Consider the following 20,477-nt stretch of genomic DNA (forward strand, 5'->3'; position numbering starts at 1 on the left):
CGATTTTTTTGTTGACCCTGTTACAGGTGCACATACACAAAACCTGGAGAGATTTTGGGGTATTTGCAAGTCCACTATCTGGAGACAAAGAGGGAACCGCACACAAAAACTGTTGAGGGATCACTTAGATGTAATTGAGTGGACTTATTGGCGTGGAAACCATCACAGTGACGGACCACTTGGAATGCTTTTGCATGACATTCGGAAAAAATATCCAGTAACCTGAAATGTAGATAAAGATATCTGATATTATTATTATTTTATTTTTATTTTCTTTCTCTGCAAGTGGCAATGCGTCGCCGAGCATTGTCCCCTGCATCATTATTATTATTATTTATTTTCTTCTTTATTTTTTTTCTCTATTATTATTATTGTTTCTTGTTCTTTATTTATTTATTCATTTTGCTTTCCCTGCAAGTGGCAATGCGTCGCCGAGCATTGTCACCTGCATTATTATTTATTTATTTTTATTTTCTTTCTTCTTTCTCTTTTCTTTCTCAGCAGGTGGCAATGCGTCGCCTAGCATTGTCACCTGCTGAGCAATTTGCAACAATGTAATTGCTGCTAACACCCTAATTGTTTTTTTGTATGTTCATGAATATGTGGAGTCCCATCTCAAATCAACCAATAAATGAAAAATGTATATGTTTGTACAGTTCAGTATATTTGTTATAACCTTTGACAAGTCGTCATGTTGAGTTGTGCAGGTTTTATAATTTTCTGATTATTGTACTTTATATTGTGCAGTGTTTTTCAACAATAGAGTACCTGTATTATGACCTGCTTTGATACCACATTGTATGACAAATGTACATACAGTACACTGATACTAGTCAGTGTTTGACATTTCAGGAAGACCCCATTACCTGTTGGAGCAGTATTTGTTGTCAGCCTTGGGAAAACCTGAACCAGTGGTTTACTGTAATAAATGAGGTATTTGTACTTGTGCTGTCTTTGTTATTCTACCACTGAATGAGAGGGAACCTACAGATAGATACATTTTTTCAAAGGTGTAACCCATCACTTGTTTATTGCAGTAGTTATGTGCTATAATATATTAACTAGTTGTGAAAAGGAGGCAACTTTAGATTAGGGAACATGTGTTGGTTAATAAGTGTTCAACTATTAGTGAGTTAGTAATGATCAAGATGTCACTTTAGTATGGGGAACATATTCTAAGTAACAAAGACTTAATTTAGAGTTATTTGGACACTATTAACATTTGTAGTTTTGTGTTTTGTTATGTAAGAACAGACCATATTCATTATGTGGTATTAAGGGAGAATAACTATTCTTGTGGTACTACCACCTTATAAAGTCCATACTAAGCAAAGCATATTGAGATTGTAATTCATATACGACAACTGCCTTACTTACTACTAATAAGCAATAATTCTGAGGTTATTGAGGGAAAACTCTTAGTTAATGGCTTACTGGTTGTATAATAAGGTCATGCAGAATAAGGCATTAATAAGTACTTAATAATGACTAATTAAGAGCCAATATGTTACTAATTTGCATGTTAATAAGCAACTAATTAATGGTGAATAGGTGTACCTTAAAATAAAGTGTTACCAAAAACATTCTTAAAAAAGTTGGTAGGTAAAGCATCAAGGCAGCAGGTGGATGATTTTAGATTTGTCACCGTTTCCACTAGAGTTTTAGAGTCTATGGCATTAAAGCTTGCCATCATTGCTGTGTTACTTTTGCCTGAACAGGGTGGTGATCCAACTTTTTTGTTTGAGATATTGATGGCGCGTCTGATACCTTCAATTTTATTAGTATAAAAGAATGCAAACTCATTGCATTTCTGCGTGGAATGGAGTTTAGCTGGTATTTGTGTTGGGGGGTTGGTCAGTCTGTCAACAGTTGCAAATAGGGTTTTCGCCTTATTAGTGTTGTTGTTTATGATATTGGAGAAGTATGTTTCTCTCGCACTTTTTAAGACTAAATTGTAGGCCCGGAGGCTCTCTTTATAGATGTCATGGTGAATATGAAGTTTAGTACTCCGCCAGATTCGTTCAGCCTTCCTGCACTCTCTTCTCTGGGCTGTCACAACAGCAGCTTTTCTCCAGGGTGCCTTTTGCTTACCAGAAATTGTTTTAACCGTAGCAGGTGCAATGACATCTATGACATTCAGAATTTTGGAATTAAAGATGTTTACAAGATCATCAGCATGACATGGGTTTAGAGGTGGTAACGAGGAAATGGCATTTTTAAAGAGTACATTGGCATGTTCATTGATGTACCGCTTTTTGACCTTATTTGATTCTGTTTGTGTGTCAGGAATGAAAGAAATATTAAAGAAAACACAGAAGTGATCAGACAATGAAGGATCAGTCACAAAAACATCAGAAACATGGGGACCTTTTGTGATAATCAGGTCCAGGGTGTGTCCCTTACAATGAGTAGCCTCTTTCACATGTTGAGAAAGGTCAAATGTGTCTAGAATATTAAAAAGTTCTTTGGCACCCTTGTCATTCAAATCATCAATATGAAAATTAAAGTCACCGGTTATAACTAGGCAGTCAAAATCAGTGGAGATGCTAGACAATAATTCAGTAAAATCATCGAAAAAATTTGACGAATATTTAGGTGGCCTGTAAATAATTAACAGGAGAACTCTGGGAGAGCATTTCAACACAGCACAAAGATATTCGAATGATGGAAAAACACCAAGGGACATCTGTTTCCCCTGAAATGTATTTTTAAATATAGCAGCAACCCCTCCACCTCTTTTCCCAGATCTACAAACATCAATAAAATTATAGTTGGGGGGTGCTGTCTCGATCAGAATGCTTGCACTGTTATTTTGTTCTAGCCATGTTTCAGTTAAAAACATAAAATCAAGTTTAGAAGTGGTAATAAAATCATTGACTAAAAATGATTTGTTATTAAGAGACCTTACATTTAGCAGACCCAGAGATTTACTAGATATTTTCCTGACAACTACCAGGTATTTACCCAATAATTACCTGGTAGATATCCTGCAATTGCATATTGTAGACTATAAACCCACTGAATGTGTCTATATGTGACTTTGTTAGGGTGATATTATCTTAGATATTTACCAGGTATTTACTCAAAAATGATCACATATTTACCTGGTAACTAACACTTATTTACCTGGTAGTTACCTGATATTTACCTGGTAAATACCAACAAGCTATCTAGTATTTACTAGATATTTACTGAAAACTACCAGGTATTTATCCAGGAATTATAGATTATGTATTACCAATCAACCTGTGTTGTGACAGTGATGGTAGTAATGACTCTGATATTTACCTGGTAATTACCCAGTATTTACCTGATAACTTGCAACTATTTACTAAGTAATTACTTTCTAATTACCCAGTAGTTACAATTTATCCAATAACCCCCATGTATTTATGCAGATATTAACTGGTATTTACCCAGTAATTAGAAATGTGTACCACGTACATTCCAAAACAGTATCAGGTAAAACCTTGTGAATTACCCTGTAAGAAAGGTGGAACTGTACTGTAAAAGGAAGCGTGGTTTGTTTCAATGATTACTGTAACATAGTATGTCAAATGTCACAAGTGTAAGAAAATGTTAAAATGCAATTGACAAGAAAAGATTGATTTTTTTATTCTTTTTACTTTCTATTTTTTTTTTTTTTTTAATTTTATTATTATTATTATTATTTTTATTTTTTTTCTTTCTTTTCCCCCCTGTGGGTAATGGGGACGGGACTAGATAAGCCTCGGTTTCTCCCGCTTTCCCTTTCGGCCATGTGTATTCATGTTTACTGTGTGAGCAAGATGTGTGATGATGACTAAATGTACATGCCCGAAATAAACGAATAAAAAAAAAAAAAAAACTGATATCGGATTTTTACAGAGTAGGTACCCTGTAAGAAAGGTGGAACTGTACTGTAAAAGGAAGCGTGGTTTGTTTCAATGATATTACCATGTACTTTCCTGGTAATTAGTAGTGGTATTACAGGTACGGTATACCGTGTCAGTGTTACCTGGCAATAATTCATACTTCCCCAGTAATTACCAGGTGTTTACCCAGTATTTAGTAGATTTTTGGTACTTACCCTGTAATTAGGAACTTGTACCATATACATTCCAAAACATTATCAAGTAAAACCTTGCAAGCTACCCAGTAAGTAATGTGTAACTGTCCTGTAAAAGGAAGCCTTGTTTGTTCCTGTACTATTACCATGTTCTTACAATATCCTTTGGAATAAATCTGCTTTTTGAATATGTTCTGCAATCTTACCAGGTAAGACCAGGAAAGTCTACAATTTATAGAGTAAGTAGAAGCTGTACAATAAAAAGAAAGCCTTTGAGCCATTGCACCATAAAGAATATACAAATTTCCCTGCAAGATCAATAAAGTAAACTTAACTTAACAACTTAACTAGTGTTTTATTCAGTCGGAAAACAATGACAACAGAGGTGAACACAACGCAGTACAGTACTTCATCACTGGTTACACTTTGTAAAATGCTCTTACGTCATTAAATAAGCGTCCAAGAATGCCCTTCGTATGCTCTTTCCCGAGCCAGTGGTTCCACTCAATGAACCGTAAGTTCATCTTCAAGGCCTTCTCTGTCAGGTTCCCCCTGTACCTGTAGATGTCCTCCTTATAAGTCCGCTATGCCCGTTCAATGTGCTGTGTATGAGCACCAGTCCCAGGGTGGACAAAATACGTCTGGTGATTTACCTGGTAGTGTATGTAGCCATCATGGGACAACCGGTTGTAGGAACGCCAGCAATCACTAATGATTTCACTTCCAGGTCTAACATATTTTCTAATGATTGGGAGCAATCTCCTCCTGGATCGATTTTCAACCAGTTTTAAAACAGGGCGTCTACGGGACCGCCTGACTTCCATCATCCCAAAGACCCATGAGCGACGTCGCCAGGTCTTTCCAAATCGTCCACGTCCATACTGAAAATAAACAAAATGTCATGCTTAACGGCAGTCCAACTTAAATGCAACAATTGAGAATGTTAAAGTCGCAATCACTTTGGTGCTTTATAGATTGTAGATGTTTTTGAGTGGACTATCCCTTTCATTTCTTTAAAACCTATTGTCCTTGTTTTAACAGCTACTTAATACTCGACCGTACAACACAAACCAGAAATTGACATTTTATGAACAAAATACAAGCTTACCTTTCTTTTGTGTCTGAACTTGCTCTCATCTATCGCTACGAAAACTCTTCTCCCTCCAATTTGCATTTCCCTTCTTCTCTCCAGTCGTCTGACTGCTGCACAGCAAATTTCACGTAGAAGTGTAGTCACCCTAATCAGTGATTTGCTGCTCCCACATACTCCATGTCAGAGATGCTGAAGATGCTGTAGTTGCAGCATGTTGTTCATGACATACTTGACATACTCAGGCTCCGTTTGCACTATTTGCACTCTGTATTGACAAAGTAGAACTTTGATTTGGTTTTGCACATATTTACAATTGGGAAAAAGAAATATTTTATTTTATTTTAACTTTTATACATTTTAGTTTCAGTTTAAATTTGTGAAAGAAGAAGTTTATTAAAAGATCATGCTTACATGATGCATGTAAAGAGTTATAATAAAATATTTCAAAATGCATGTGCAACTCTGTTGGTCCAGTCATATATTTTGTCATTGTAGTTTTCTTAAAATCTCGTCTCGTCTCGTTCTCGTGAACCCAATATCGTGTCTCGTATCGTCACACCCCTACCATTTTTTTTTTTTTTTAAATACCCCCAAAATTTGGTAAATGCACCCCGTTTTATACATTGAAGGCAAACGTTTAATTTGTTTTATTTATTTTGATTACATTACATTGAAGCTAGATGACCTGGTAGCTAATGGCTTTTTGCATAGAGCTTTCAGACTCCTGTCACATGGACCTACCAAGGTCTACGGAAGATGTTCATATTAGTGGAAGCATCTTTTATTGTGACACTCCAGTCACATTTCCATCATAATTTCAGCATAACATGCTCATGTATTGATTTTTTTTTTGATGTGGCATAATGCTAAGGTAACACTCTCCCCTCCACCCAAACACAATCTTATATAGGCTATATTTATCAGAGTCAAGGCTGGCCCTATTACGAAACAGCTATGTAGAGAGTATCCACAACTGTATCAATTTAACCATGGAGTGAAGAAGAGTAGTGCACTGCAGACACAAGATGACTGGTTTAACCCCTAATCTTCATGTCATTTCAGGATAATAAATATTTTTGGAATTATTACACAGTGTTAATCTATATTTTCTTTTGATGATCTGTTTTGTAGTTCTGAGCCCAGAGGACGTTGTCCACCGCTACAAAGCAGTCCTAAAAGTCTTCAGGCGAAACCGCAGCATTGTCAGGGCCCGTTAAGTGTGACATGTTGTTTTGTGTTTCCTGTCTAGTTCTCCCTTGATTAGTGATTGTCAGCACCTGTGTCTCATCCCTCTTGTGCTTAAATACCCCTCTCTCCCCATGTGTCGCTGTCTGTTCGTCTGCGTCAGTGACTGTAGTGTTCCGGCCCTGTTCCTCGTGGATTTTCCCTCGTGTAGCTTTCAGTATCGCCTGTTTTTGTATCCGACCCTCGCCTGTTTCTCGACCTGCCTCTGCATCACGTTTTTGTACTGTAGCCCTGTGGACTGACTTCCTGTGTATCGACTTTAGCCTGGAAATAAAACTCCGTCTATTGAACCTGCTCGTGTCTGATCTGCTCTGTGGGTCCTGTCCTGTCCGTCTGGTCCTGACAGTACGAACAGACCATGTCGGTGGACCCCGCAGATCTTGATCCTGTCCGGGAGGCGCTTGGGTCTCAGGGCAAACGCCTTCGCCTCCAGGAGGAACAGATGGGCTGGCTGCGGCAGGAGGTAGCCGAGTCCACCAAGCGCCAAGAGGTCGTGTATAATCAGCTTGCCTCCCAGCTTAGTCAACTGGCTGATCGTTTTCAGCAGGTCAACGTCGCCCCGCCGCCGCCGGGGGGCGCCGCCGCCCCAGTCACCGCTCGAGCTCAACCGGGGGCCCTTCCCGCTTCCGGGTCTCCAGAAAACACTCACCTGCGCCTGTCTAGTCCGGAGCGGTTTTCAGGCGACTCTGGTGACTGTCGATCATTCCTGACGCAGTGTGAGTTACATTTTGAATTCCAGTCATCAGCATTCCCGTCAGAACGTAGCAAAATTGCATACATGATTTCTTACCTGTCCGGCCGAGCCAAGGCGTGGGCCACAGCTGAGTGGGACCGTCACTCCGCCGTTTGCAACTCGCTCCCTCTGTTTGTTAAAACGTTCACACAGATTTTTCAGACTGTTGCTCCGGGGCGTGAAGCAGCTAAGGCTCTCGTAGCTATGCGGCAGGGCAGGAGGAGTGTTTTGGACTATGCTATTGAGTTCCGGACGCTGGCAGCTGAGAGTGGCTGGAACCAGCCTGCTTTAGTGGATGCGTTTTTCAATGGACTTTCTGAACGGGTCAAGGACTTTTTAACACCTTTTGACCTACCTTCCGAGCTGGATGCTCTTATTTCACTCGCCTCCAAGATCGACAAGCGGCTGGCTCAGCGTGATGCGACGAGAAGTCGTCCCCCCTTCCTGCGTTCCGGGCCCCCGTCCCTCCGTGGTGCCTCTCCGCCTCAGTTTCCACCTCCAGCTCCCTCTTTTGCAGACGTCGAGGAGCCCATGCAGGTGGGAAGGGCTGAGCTTACGCCTGAGGAGCGGCTTCGGAGACGCAACGAGGGACGCTGCATCTACTGCGGACAACTGGGCCACTTCCTGGCTAACTGCCCCGTGCGACGCAGCGGCTCCACTCGTCAAGCTTCAGTGCTGGTATGTTCCACTCCCAATAAAGACAGGCCTTGCCGGCAGCTTTCTTTAGTCGCCCTTTCTTCCGTCACCCTGTCTCTGTCTCACAATGCTCTCATTGATTCTGGTGCTGATGCTAATTTCATGGACATTGGACTAGCTAAGAAACTGAACCTTTCACCTGTTTGTTTAGACTCTCCCTCGTCAGCCACTGCCTTAGATGGGCGCCTGATGTACCGGGTTACGCACCGCACCTCTCCTGTAACTCTGACTTTTCCTGATGCACACAGGGAGGAGATAAGTTTTCATTTATACAATGCACCGCAACACCCCCTTGTCTTGGGGTACCCTTGGTTAATTTTACATAGCCCTCAGGTAGACTGGGCCTCCGGCAAGGTCCTGTCTTGGGGGAGCGACTGTAAGACGCGGTGCCTGGCGGGCCGGGCGGATCCTGGCCCACAAGGAGTTTTTACTTCCCCCGAGGAGGTGGAGAGGGGGGAGTTCCCGGATCTGTCTGCTGTCCCGGAGTGCTACTTGGACCTTAAGCAGGTATTCAACAAGGCTAAGGCCACGTCTCTCCCTCCTCACCGGTTGTATGATTGTGCCATAGACTTGCTCCAGGGGACCTCGCCCCCTCGTGGTCGCCTGTACTCCCTGTCGGCCCCGGAACAGCAGGCGATGGACGAGTACATCAAGGCTGCCCTCAAGTCCGGAATCATCCGTCCATCCTCTTCACCGGCTGGAGCCGGCTTCTTCTTCGTAGGCAAGAAGGATAAGACCCTTCGACCATGCATTGACTATCGTGGACTCAACAACATCACAGTCAAGAACAGGTACCCTCTCCCCCTCATTTCCACTGCCTTTGAGCTCCTCCAGGGAGCCAAGATTTTTACAAAGCTTGACCTGCGTAATGCTTACCATTTAGTTCGCATCAGGGAGGGGGATGAGTGGAAGACTGCTTTTAATACTCCTACTGGACATTATGAATATCTAGTTATGCCTTTTGGACTAACCAATGCTCCTGCAGTGTTTCAGACCTTGGTTAACGATGTTCTTCGGGACTTTCTGAATAAGTTTGTGTATATAGATGACATTCTGATTTTCTCTCCAGATCCGGTGACTCATCAGAGGCATGTCAGACTGGTGCTGGAGAGATTACTCCAGCACCAATTGTATGTTAAGGCAGAGAAATGTGAGTTCCATGTGCCCTCAGTGTCGTTCCTAGGGCTCACTGTCTCCGAGGGGCAAGTCAGCATGGATCCGGCGAAGGTGCGAGCAGTACAGGACTGGCCCACTCCCACTTCCAGGAAGGAGGTCCAGCGGTTTTTGGGGTTTGCGAACTTTTATCGAAAGTTTATGAGAAACTTCAGTCGCATTGCGGCCCCATTACATGCCTTGACCTCCCCCAAGGTGCAGTTTACCTGGTCACTCCAGGCGGAGTCAGCTTTCCAAAAGCTGAGGCGCAGTTTTATTACTGCCCCTGTATTAACGCTTCCAGATCCCAAGCAGCAATTCGTGGTGGAGGTCGATGCGTCGGACTTGGGCGCGGGGGCTGTGCTCTCCCAACGGCCGAGGGAGGACAGCAAGCTCCACCCTTGTGCTTTTCTGTCCCGTAGGTTCTCGCCAGCAGAGAGAAATTATGATGTGGGAGACCGGGAGCTGTTGGCCATAAAGTTCGCCCTGGAGGAATGGAGACACTGGCTGGAGGGGACTGAACTTCCATTCCTGGTATGGACCGATCATAAGAACATTGAGTACGTTAGGACGGCCAAAAGACTCAACCCTCGGCAAGCAAGGTGGGCGCTCTTTTTCTCCCGGTTCAACTTTACGTTGTCATACAGGCCAGGCTCCAAGAATCTTAAACCTGATGCATTATCTAGACTGTTTAATGAGGACGGTAATGAGAGAGGGGCTGAAACCATCATTCCCAAGTCCTATGTTTCCTGGGAGATTGAGGAGCGGGTTAGGAGAGCCAATCAGGGAGCGCAGATTCCACCTGAGGTACCACACAACAGACTATTTGTCACCCCTGATTTGAGGGGCTCTGTGATTGCGTGGGCTCATGCATCTCTGGTCTCTTGTCATCCTGGTTTCCGCAGAACACTGTCCCGGGTTCGAGAGAGGTTTTGGTGGCCTGGAATGAGGAATGATGTCAACGAGTATGTGTCGGCCTGCCCAGTGTGTGAGCAGAACAAGAGCAGAAATGCCCCCTGTGCGGGACTCCTCCAGCCCCTCCCTGTGCCACGGCGGCCCTGGTCTGACATATCACTCGACTTCGTCACTGGTCTGCCTCTCTCAGAGGGTAACACCACTGTGTTGACAGTGGTGGATCGGTTCTCCAAGATGGTGCGGTTTATACCGCTGCCGAAACTCCCCTCCGCCAAGGAGACGGCAGAGGCTCTTCTGAACCATGTCTGTCAAGTTTTTGGGTTTCCCAGGAATGTCCTCTCTGACCGGGGTCCGCAGTTTGTGGCACAGTTCTGGAAGGCCTTCTGTCAGCTCCTGGGCGCGACCGTTAGTCTGACCTCTGGCCACCATCCTCAGACCAACGGGCAGTCGGAGCGGTTAAATCAGGACCTGGAGACCGGACTCCGGTGTTTAGCATCCCAGAATCCCGCCTCGTGGAGCAAGTATGTCATGTGGGTGGAGTACCCGCACAACACACTGCCCAGCGCGTCCACTAGCATGTCTCCCTTCCAATGCGTGTTTGGATACCAACCACCGCTGTTTCCGGCCCTGGAGGAGGAGGTCAATGTCCCATCAGCGATGGCCATGATTCGTCGTTGCAGGCAGATGTGGTCACGTGCCCGTCTGAATCTCCAAAAGACGGCCCAAGCCTACAAGAGGAACGCGGACAGGAGGAGGATTCCGGCCCCGGACTATCGAGTTGGGCAGCGGGTCTGGCTATCTACTCAGGACCTGCCCCTCAAGATCGAGTCTCGTAAGTTGGCTCCACGCTTTGTTGGCCCATTCCCAGTGTCAAAGGTTATTAATCCTGTGTGTGTGAGGCTAAAGCTCCCCAGATCTCTCAGAGTGCACCCCGCCTTTCACGTCAGCAAGATCCGGCCCGTCAGGACCAGCCCTCTGGTCCCGCCCTCCAAACCCCCACCACCTCCCCGGTTCATCGATGGGGGCCCTGTCCACACGGTGAAGAAGCTGTTGGCGGCTCGCCGCAGGGGGAGGGGGTTCCAGTACTTGGTGGACTGGGAGGGCTATGGGCCTGAGGAGAGGTTATGGGTCCCTGCTCGGGACATCCTGGACCGTGACCTCATAAGGGACTTCCACAGAGACCATCCTCCTGATCCTGGGCCGTCAGGAGTCGGCCGTGGGGGAGGGGGTACTGTCAGGGCCCGTTAAGTGTGACATGTTGTTTTGTGTTTCCTGTCTAGTTCTCCCTTGATTAGTGATTGTCAGCACCTGTGTCTCATCCCTCTTGTGCTTAAATACCCCTCCCTCCCCATGTGTCGCTGTCTGTTCGTCTGCGTCAGTGACTGTAGTGTTCCGGCCCTGTTCCTCGTGGATTTTCCCTCGTGTAGCTTTCAGTATCGCCTGTTTTTGTATCCGACCCTCGCCTGTTTCTCGACCTGCCTCTGCATCACGTTTTTGTACTGTAGCCCTGTGGACTGACTTCCTGTGTATCGACTTTAGCCTGGAAATAAAACTCCGTCTATTGAACCTGCTCGTGTCTGATCTGCTCTGTGGGTCCTGTCCTGTCCGTCTGGTCCTGACAAGCATTACCAACACCTGTGAAGAACTCGGAGTGGACAGGAATACCATTGCAGGGACTGCGGTCATTGCAGATGTCATGATAGCCACAGAGGGGGAGCTGCCCCTCTTCAAAGAAAAACAGACTTTAGCGAACTACGCAAAATTATGCAAGGCATTTTTTACCCCTGCAGGAAAAAATCGAAAAAATGAGGAAGGCCACAGAGCTGCTCCCTATCAAATATAAAATGCCAAAGTGAGGGATCAAGCTCTAAAGTGCAGTAATTTCATGTCATTTAAAAAAAAATACATTTCATTTATTTAATGTGTTACTGCACTGTCTTTTTGTTTTATCTGGTGGGGATTCAACCACATTTCTTGTATCCGAAAACCTTTTAGCGGGTAGTCTGGTATTTGGCCCGACAACTACTCCAAATCTGCCACAAGAATGTTTACCATCTTTCTTCTTGTAACATCACTGATGGCGCTTGTTTTCTCGTACTCTTTGAATATTTCTCTTCCACCAGGCTTTGAATACAGAGCAACTCTAACATTCTGAAACGACAATTGCATAACATTCACACTGCAGGTACAGTAGGTATTTCAGCCTGTGCCCCGGGCTGATGTAACAGTTGGTTAGGGGGTGCATGATAAATGAGAATTAGCTAACATAACAAAGCTCTGGGTCTTCAGTCTGACACCTACTGAAGCTGCAGTACTAATATACTTATTGTGAAATTTTAATGTAAGGTTTGACATCGGTCTAATTGACATCAGGTCAATATCAGGTGGTGAACTTACATCTCTTGCAATGTTACTATCCAGGGGTCCTTCAACCAGCTGTCTTTTCCGAGCTTTGGTAGATTCCAGTATCAGCGTTGAGTCAGAACCTGATGATGACCCTTGGGATGCCCGTGATGGTGATGGTGACCAGTCTGATAAAGATGAGCCCTCTGAGAACTCCTCAGCATTGCTACCTAAGAAAACACACAGCCTTGCATTGTAAATGACGCAATTGACCACGAGAGGAAACGAGTTACAGCTCAATTTACCTTTTGTAGAAAACAGACTCAAATTCTTAAAAATTTAAAATATAAGCCTGCAATCCCTTACCATCACATTCTTTGGCCTTGAACGACACCCCAGATGACTTCAAGACTTCATCAAATATGTCCGAATCCACTTCCACGTTAGAGGAATCCTTCAGGCTCAAGGAAGCAGAACCTGGCAAATAGAATTTTGCCAGCACTGAAACATAAGATACTGTAAGCAAGATTTGGGAGGGACAAACATGCATTGAACAGAGAAAGAACTAAGGAAACAGATACCTTTGCATGTAAATACAAAACAACAGAGGGCCCAGGACAGAACCCTGGGGCACACCAGCGGTAACCGTAGAGGAATCTGACAAAGAGTTATTAAAACTAACACGTTGGGTTCTACTAGATAAGTAAGACTGGAACCAAGAGAGCGCCAGGCCCCGAACACCAACATAGTGCTCCAGTCGGTGTAGAAGCACACAATGGTCTACGGTATCGAAGGCCGAACTTAGGTCAAGAATTAAAAGCAAGGAGGCAGATCCAGAGTCAGCAGTGACAAGAAGATCATTAACCACTCTAGTTAGAGCAGTCTCAGTAGAGTGGCAGGGGCGGAAACCAGACTGAAAATTGTCAAAGAGATTATTAGCAGAAATGTGGACATTCAGTTCATCAGCAACAATTCTCTCAAGTATTTTGGATACGAAAGGGAGAGTGGAGACAGGTCGATAATTGGCAAGAACCAGGGGATCACTATTGGGTTTCTTGAGGAGTGGTTTAATGATAGCGGATTAGCGGGGACACACCCCTCAGAGAAGGAAGTGTTCAAAATGGCACGTATAGGGGTATTTAGAATAGGAAAAATTTCCTTAAAGAGGTCAGAAGGGATGGGATCTAGTGAACACGTTGTTGGCTTTGAAGCGTCAACCATTGAGGCCAAGGCCTCAGCAGAAATGGGTTGAAACTGAGCGAGTGAACCCGTGGGCCAGGACCCAGAGTGCTGGCTCGTCATGGTACTAGAGAGCTGCTGGCTAATGATATTGTCCCTTATTAGGGAGACTTTATCGGTAAAAAACTCAAGAAAATCGTTCGCTGTGAAAGAGGAGCATGGAACAGGTGAAGAGAGTGTAAGCCTGGCCACAGTATTAAACAAGACCCGATTATTGTTCTTATTGGTTTCAATCAAGTTGGAGAAATAAGAAGATCTGGCAGCAGAAAGGGCATGTTTATAACGTTTAAAACTAACAGTCCAGGCAAGGCGTGAGGACTCTGATTTACAGGTGCGCTATCTGTCTTCAAGTCTACGACATGCCCGTTTTAATGAGCGAGTGTGGTCGGAGAACCAAGGCACAGATTTGTGTGCCTCTACTAGTTCTAAGAGGGGCAAAGAACTCGAGCGATTCTGACAGTGCACTGTTTAGGCCATCAGTGAGGTTGTTGACAGACATGGCAGTGTTGGAGAAAGACTCAAGTTTATCGTGCAGATGATCAGCTAGAAGGGACTTAACATGGTTGTTAATCGGACGAAAAGAGTGGGGGTTAGATTCAGAGCGAATAGTCAGTGCATGAGTTAGCAGGTTAAAAAAGATACTAGAGTGATCAGACACCGGGACCTGAAGAATAGAAGGGAGGCAAGCAGTAACATCCTTTGTACAGACTAGATCCAAAGTATTACCAAGATTATGAGTGGGGCCAGAGACATGTTGGATGAAGTTGAGACTAGAAAGAAGATCCAGAAATTCGGTTGCTTTGGAATCCAAAACAGCATTAATGTGAAAATTCAGGTCACCCAGGATAACTATTTTGTCATATTTAATCAGAGCGGTAGATAAAAATTCAGAGAACTCAGTTAAGAAGATGGGATTAAACCTGGGTGGTCTATAAATGAGTAATGCCAGGATATGTTGGTGGTTTCCAATAAGCACGGCCAGGTACTCAAAAGATGCGAAGTTACCAAGTGAACATGTTATACAGGAAAATTGATTAGAAAAAATAACCGCAAGTCCCCCCAAAACACAACACTGGCAATGTGCAGTTCCATGCACAACAGGGATTTCTGGGGTACAGTGGCAGCGACTAGTGTCAGGAGCTGAAACATAGGAAGGCTCTAAGGGCGCTCCAGACCAACCTTACCAACGTATGACGTACCAAAGAGATTCATAGCAAAGAACATTTCGGGAAACGTGAAATGTTAAGTAGGAACTTATTTACAGAAAAATGTTGTGTCAAGTGGTTCCATATAACTTTGTTAAGTAGATGTTAATAAACCAGTTTTCATACAATTTACTCAATAGATTGAAGTATATTGTATATTGTACAACAGTGACTTGAGTGACTTAAACTTAATTGGGTTACTTTATTTTTATGTATGAAGCCTACATTAAATCCTAACAAACTGGTAATGGATAGGTTTGTCAAAGTATACAAATCATATATTCTGCGCTATTTGTAGGCACAATCAAAGAGAATGTGGAGGTAAAACTCAACACCTCTCCTTCACAGAAGCATTGAATCTTGGTGAGTCAATACACATCGATGAGATGATACTTAGCTCTATACAATGTTGAATGAAAATATCACTTTAAAACAACTGATGACACTAACTCCTTCACTAGCTTTTCAGGGTCTTCATTGAGATACAGCTAGTGCTTCGAGGCTGCAAACTCTCTTTGTTGTGATGGAGTTGTTCTACAAAATACAACAGGAAGGCGGGAAATGTGTAGTGCAGTAACAGAATCTGGATTCATATTTGATCAACACTGCCTAGTTTGATAGTTTGAACAAAGTTTCTGGAGCCGGCCGCATTGCGTTGGACGGACATAATTTGCATAAAGTTCAATCCATCGAACTTTATGCAACTTCACATACGGCGACGGGGCCGTCAACTCGACGTGCTTTATCCATCATGCGGAGCTCCTGCTCTACATAGACAATGAATGGGATCCGTTAACTTGACGTCCGTTTCCGGAGTTGTGTGTCTGTACCTTAACGTGCAGCTGACTTGCCGAAAAAATAACAACAGCGCGTGAACGGCCAACGGTGATCAGTATGCAAATGAACTGCATCGCTGTACTCGCGCCAGCAAAGACAGAGACATGGCAGATTTTTTCCGAAACTACAAATACAAAATGTATACTTTTACGGCATCCAATACTGTTATCTGAAACATGGAGCGGCTTCTTCATGATCTCTACTTGCATATTCTGCAAAAAAAAACGAAAATCAAAATTTTTTCAAAAAAAAAAGCTTATTTCGTCTTCTACGCGGATTCGTCCCACCTGACTTGTTGCAGGTTTTGCCGCGGCGGGTCCCATATTGTCGTGTTATTAAATAACTACATGAGTCCAGCTGTAAGTTTAGCGTAAATGTTTATTTACCTAACGTCTGTAACTTCCCCGTACACAACTCCCGTCTCCTGGCTACTTGTTCCCTAGGCTACGGTGCACTGGTGACGTCATCACTACGGACTCCATAGTTCTAAATGTACAGTTACACACCACATCTCCCCTTTTTAGAATCAATGAGTAGACTGCCATTGATTCAGCAGGACCTTAGGGGGTTATTCTGCCCCTATGGCTGGAAGGTCTGCTCCTATCTGAGCCATTCACACTCACAACACACAGCCATTAACCTTAGCTTGGAACAATAAATTACAAATACAATAACGAATTCTGTCTGTCCTCACTCTAAACTGACATTTAAATTCAAATAATTAATTTTTTTTTTGAATATCTCTCAGTCTTTGTAAAGTCTGTGATGAGAAAAATGTAAAAGTCGAACCGGGTCGGTCTTATCACAGCTCTCCCAGACCTGGTTCTGAGAGTAGGAGTAGATGGTGCTTCTGGAACGTTCTGCTGCGATGGTGCTGCTGCAGGTTGTTCTCTTGAAGGTCAGTCTGGAACACCTCCACTGCTCAGGTGCTCAGCTGCACCACTGCTGCTCTGCTTCAGCGAGGGCTGCATGGTGATGAGATGGCAACGGTTTCACCTGATGATAATAATAATAATAATAACAATAATGGATTGGATTTGTATGGCGCTTTTTTCCAGGAGACTCAAAGCGCTCTGACAGGGTACCAGGTTCCATTCATTCACACACAGTCATACCGGTGGTGGTAAACTACCACAGTAGCCACAGCTGCCCTGGGGCAGACTGACGGAAGCGTGGCTGCCATTCAGCGCCTACAGCCCCTCCGACCCCCACCTCAAACATACAGCAATCATACACATTCACACAAGGCAAGCTGGGTGAAGTGTCTTGCCCAAGGACACAACGACCATGACACAGTGACAGGGTGGGGATCGAACCGCCGACCCTCCGAACATTGGCCAACCCGCTCTACCAACTGAGCCACAGTCGCCCGATGATGATCCCATGGGGTCCCTCCACCAGATATGAGCGGGGTGTGGTGTGGCTTCCGATGACAGCTCCAGCTGCTCTTTGGTCTGTGACCCACACGTTCTGCCCAGCAGTGAGTCTGTTGAGGTTCCGTGCACGGAGTCGCAGATTGTAGCGTTGTGCATCTTTCATCTTCCTCTCCTTTTCCTTCAGCAGTACAGTGTCTCCATCAGGAAGAGCAGGATCTAACACGAAGGTACGAAGCCTCCTCCCCATGAGAAGTTGAGCTGGACATTTTGAAGTGGGGTGGCCCTGTATGCAAGCAGAGCAAGGTAGGGATCATCTGACTTCTTCAGGAGACGCTTCACTGTCTGTACTGCACGTTCAGCTTCAGCATTTCCCTGGGGGTATTTTGGCCTGCTGATCACATGATGGAACCCATAGGACTCTGCAAACTCAGCAAAGGCTGCTCCTGAGAACTGTGGCCCGTTATCAGTGACTAGGGTTTCACAGATCCCGTGACGTGCAAAAATTGACTTCAGGTGGTGGATCACATCATTAGACCTTGTGGGGGTTAGCAGAGCAATCTACACATATCTTGACGCATAGTCCACCACTAGCAGGTAGGTCTTGCTCCCTAGCATGAACAAATCTGCTCCACATTTCTGCCATGGTCGGCCTGGGTACGGTGTTGGCATCAACGGCTCCCTGTGGTTCTGTCTCTCCTGGCAACATGCTCGGCAGTTAAGAACCAACTCGTTCAGCTGCTGGCTCAGCCCTGGCCACCATACTGACTGTTGCGCCCTCTCTCTACACTTGACCACGCCTTGACCTTCATGCAGCTTGATGAGAATGTCATTTCTCATTGTTGAGGGTATTACAAGTCTTTGTCCTTTAAGTAGGAGACCATCCTGGACTGTGAGAAGACCACGCTCACTCCAGTACAGCTTGAGTGCAGGTTCATTGGTGCCATGGGCTGGCCATCCTTCTGCACACAGCTGCATCACACGTGCACACACACTGTCCCTCTGCAGCTGCTCTCTCAGCTCTTCCAGGTAGGTAGTGCTCGCAGGTAGGTTTTCCATTACCATGTCTACATAGATGTTAGAGTCTTCAAACAGCTCTTTGTCAGCCGGTGTTTCACCTCTCTTGACTGGTGCTCGTGACCTGCTGACTTTATCTGAGTATTTCAAAACACTGGCCGGGTGGATCACCGTGATCTCCGACCTGGCTGGATACGGATTACCAAGTCTCAAGTCTCCGCCTCCGGATCTGAAACATGGTGGACTGCTTCACGGAAGGAGCAGCTGGGAGCGCGACTTTCATGTCAAAAATGTAAGTTTACCGTCGTCTAATGTTTAGCGGTTTAAGGACCATATGAACGCCAAACAACATATCGTGCTAGCTAACTATATGAATTGTCACGTACTGAAAACCAGGCTGTAGTGATCTCTAATTGAGCCGCGGCCGTGCTAACGGTAGCTAACTCTGCTCCATTGACTTGCATGTAAAGCAGCTAGCGGGCTAGCGGTCGCTGGCTTTGTTTACGAATTTTGCAGTTCGTGGTTTGATTTACAAGGTAATTAATCTGACGTACATTATACCATAACTGTTTAAACTAACATCAACCTGTTCAGAGTTTATTAGCGTTACGTCATTGGCAACACAGCAGACTGAAAATAGGCTACATGTGTACAGACCACACACTATGTGTGTTGTGTATGAACTATGCAGTTCATTCAGAAGTGTCAGAATGCTACAGTAATGCTGGGAAAATCATGCTGTTGTCATCATGCACACAATTTCTGTGAGCATTGTGGAGTCCAAATGAAGACAAAGATATTACTTATACTCCTTCCCTTTCTTCTACTTTCAGAGCCCACTCAGCTATTAAGGACAGGGTCTGTATGATGCTGGAAATCCTTGGAAATGCTTCAATTGCAGTGATAAGTTGTTGGATTTTGAATAAAGTGTTTGAAATTGTAGTTGCATTATTTTCATGTATTATAGCGTGATCAGTGACACAATTAGATACATTTTTCCATCCTAATTTGTCTCCCTTTATGTAGAAGGCTCTCCACTAAACATAATTGTGGTAATTTAAAGCAAAATAGCATCTGATTTGGTTAAGTGAAATAATCAGTTTGTACACAAACACTTACCAAATACATTGCTGCATGTTTTAAAATCCCATTGAAGAAAGTTCCAAACATTTTAAAAGTGCATTTTTAAGGTTTTGAATTAAGTCAAATTAGTCTTTGTTAAATCAGAAGCATGAAAATGGAAAGTGCTTCAATGTGTAGCATGATATAAACTGACACTTAAAAAAAATGCAAGGACACCCATCACATTGTTTAACCATTTAATTGAAAAAATAAAGGTTAACAAAAGGGGTCATCAGCCAGGGTAGAAGGGGGTAACCGCTGTCACCGAGGATAATGCCATCTGGGGCGGTCTGCTGGAACCTTTGGAAGAGGTGGCTTGCTCTCAAAATACGGGCATTGTGTACAGACCCAGGCCATCTCACAACGCAGTTGGTGATAACGAGGTCAGCATTTCCCACAAGCTGCACATTAATGCTGTGCCGGCCCTTTCTGTTGACATACTCCCATTCCCTGGCATGAGGTGCCTGGATATGCACATGCGTACAGTCAATAACACCAATAGTATTGGGCATCCCCCCAATGAGAAAAACCTCCTCTTGGTCCTTGCCATTTCTTCATTTTCAGGCCATTTCACAAATTGACCCAGAAGACTCGTAAGGGCAGATGACACCGAGTGCACCACATGGCCCACTGTTGCCTTTGTCACCGCCAGTCCATCCCCGATTACTTCAAAGAAGGAACCACATGCACAGAAGCGTAGAGCTATGAGCACTTGCTCCTCCACAGTCAAGGCATGGCTCCTCAGAGTGGCACGTTCAAGGTGAGGATGAAGAATATTGCAGATGAAAGCAATATCATCTCGCCCAAATCTGTATCGTGCATAAAGCTCATCATTGGAGTAATTCTCAAGGAGGTTGGGGCGTTCAGCATAGTGTCGTGGCTTATATCTTCTCCTTTGATGTGTGTCTGTGTACAATTGAAGTCATTGTCTGTCTCTCCTCCTCAGGCTAAAGGGAACCGTTCTTGCTCAGAAAACCCAATGTAAGCCCCTCCCACTTAACCTGGGATACTCTCACACCTGACTGTAATTTCACTGGCATGGTATAAAAGAGTGACTGGTTGACCAATCTACAGACAACATGGAGGCCCAAAGGAGTAAGGGGTTGAATTTCACGGCTGCTGAAACCCATGTATTACTGGAGGGGGTGCAACTAAACTATCACACCTTGTTTGGCACTTTCAGCACCCCTGGCCAGATCAATGTGTCTGCAAAAATTAAGCGGAAGTTTGGGCTGCCATAACAGAAGAAGTAAATGCCACTGGCAGTGGCCAACTAAGGACGGTGGACCAAGTAAAACTTCGATGGAAGAACTTAAAACAAAAAGCCACCAAGGACCAGGCAGAAGCAAAGAACCCCCAAACTGGGAACAAGCCCTTCAAAGGGGAGACCTGTTTTCTAGATTTATGTGCACACAGTGAAATGAATGAATTGAGTAGTACAATTTTTTTATAGTGCACT

General features: G+C 44.4%; 1 long non-coding RNA gene and 1 pseudogene across 2 annotated transcripts in view; both read right to left on the reverse strand.

The window, feature by feature from the left end:
* LOC311020139 overlaps positions 1 to 20,477 on the reverse strand; it is a 452,545-nt gene that overhangs the window by 4,444 nt on the left and 427,624 nt on the right. The window lies entirely within an intron of this gene.
* On the reverse strand, positions 19,216 to 20,058 carry LOC311020419 (putative nuclease HARBI1; annotated as a pseudogene). Its single transcript has 2 exons — positions 20,020 to 20,058; positions 19,216 to 19,862 (listed from the first exon to the last, which is right to left on the reverse strand). The product of its transcript is annotated as a putative nuclease HARBI1 (transcript).

This window comes from Eutrigla gurnardus (genome assembly GCF_963514095.1).
Source record: "Eutrigla gurnardus genome assembly, chromosome: 10".
Classification (NCBI taxonomy): domain Eukaryota; kingdom Metazoa; phylum Chordata; class Actinopteri; order Perciformes; family Triglidae; genus Eutrigla; species Eutrigla gurnardus.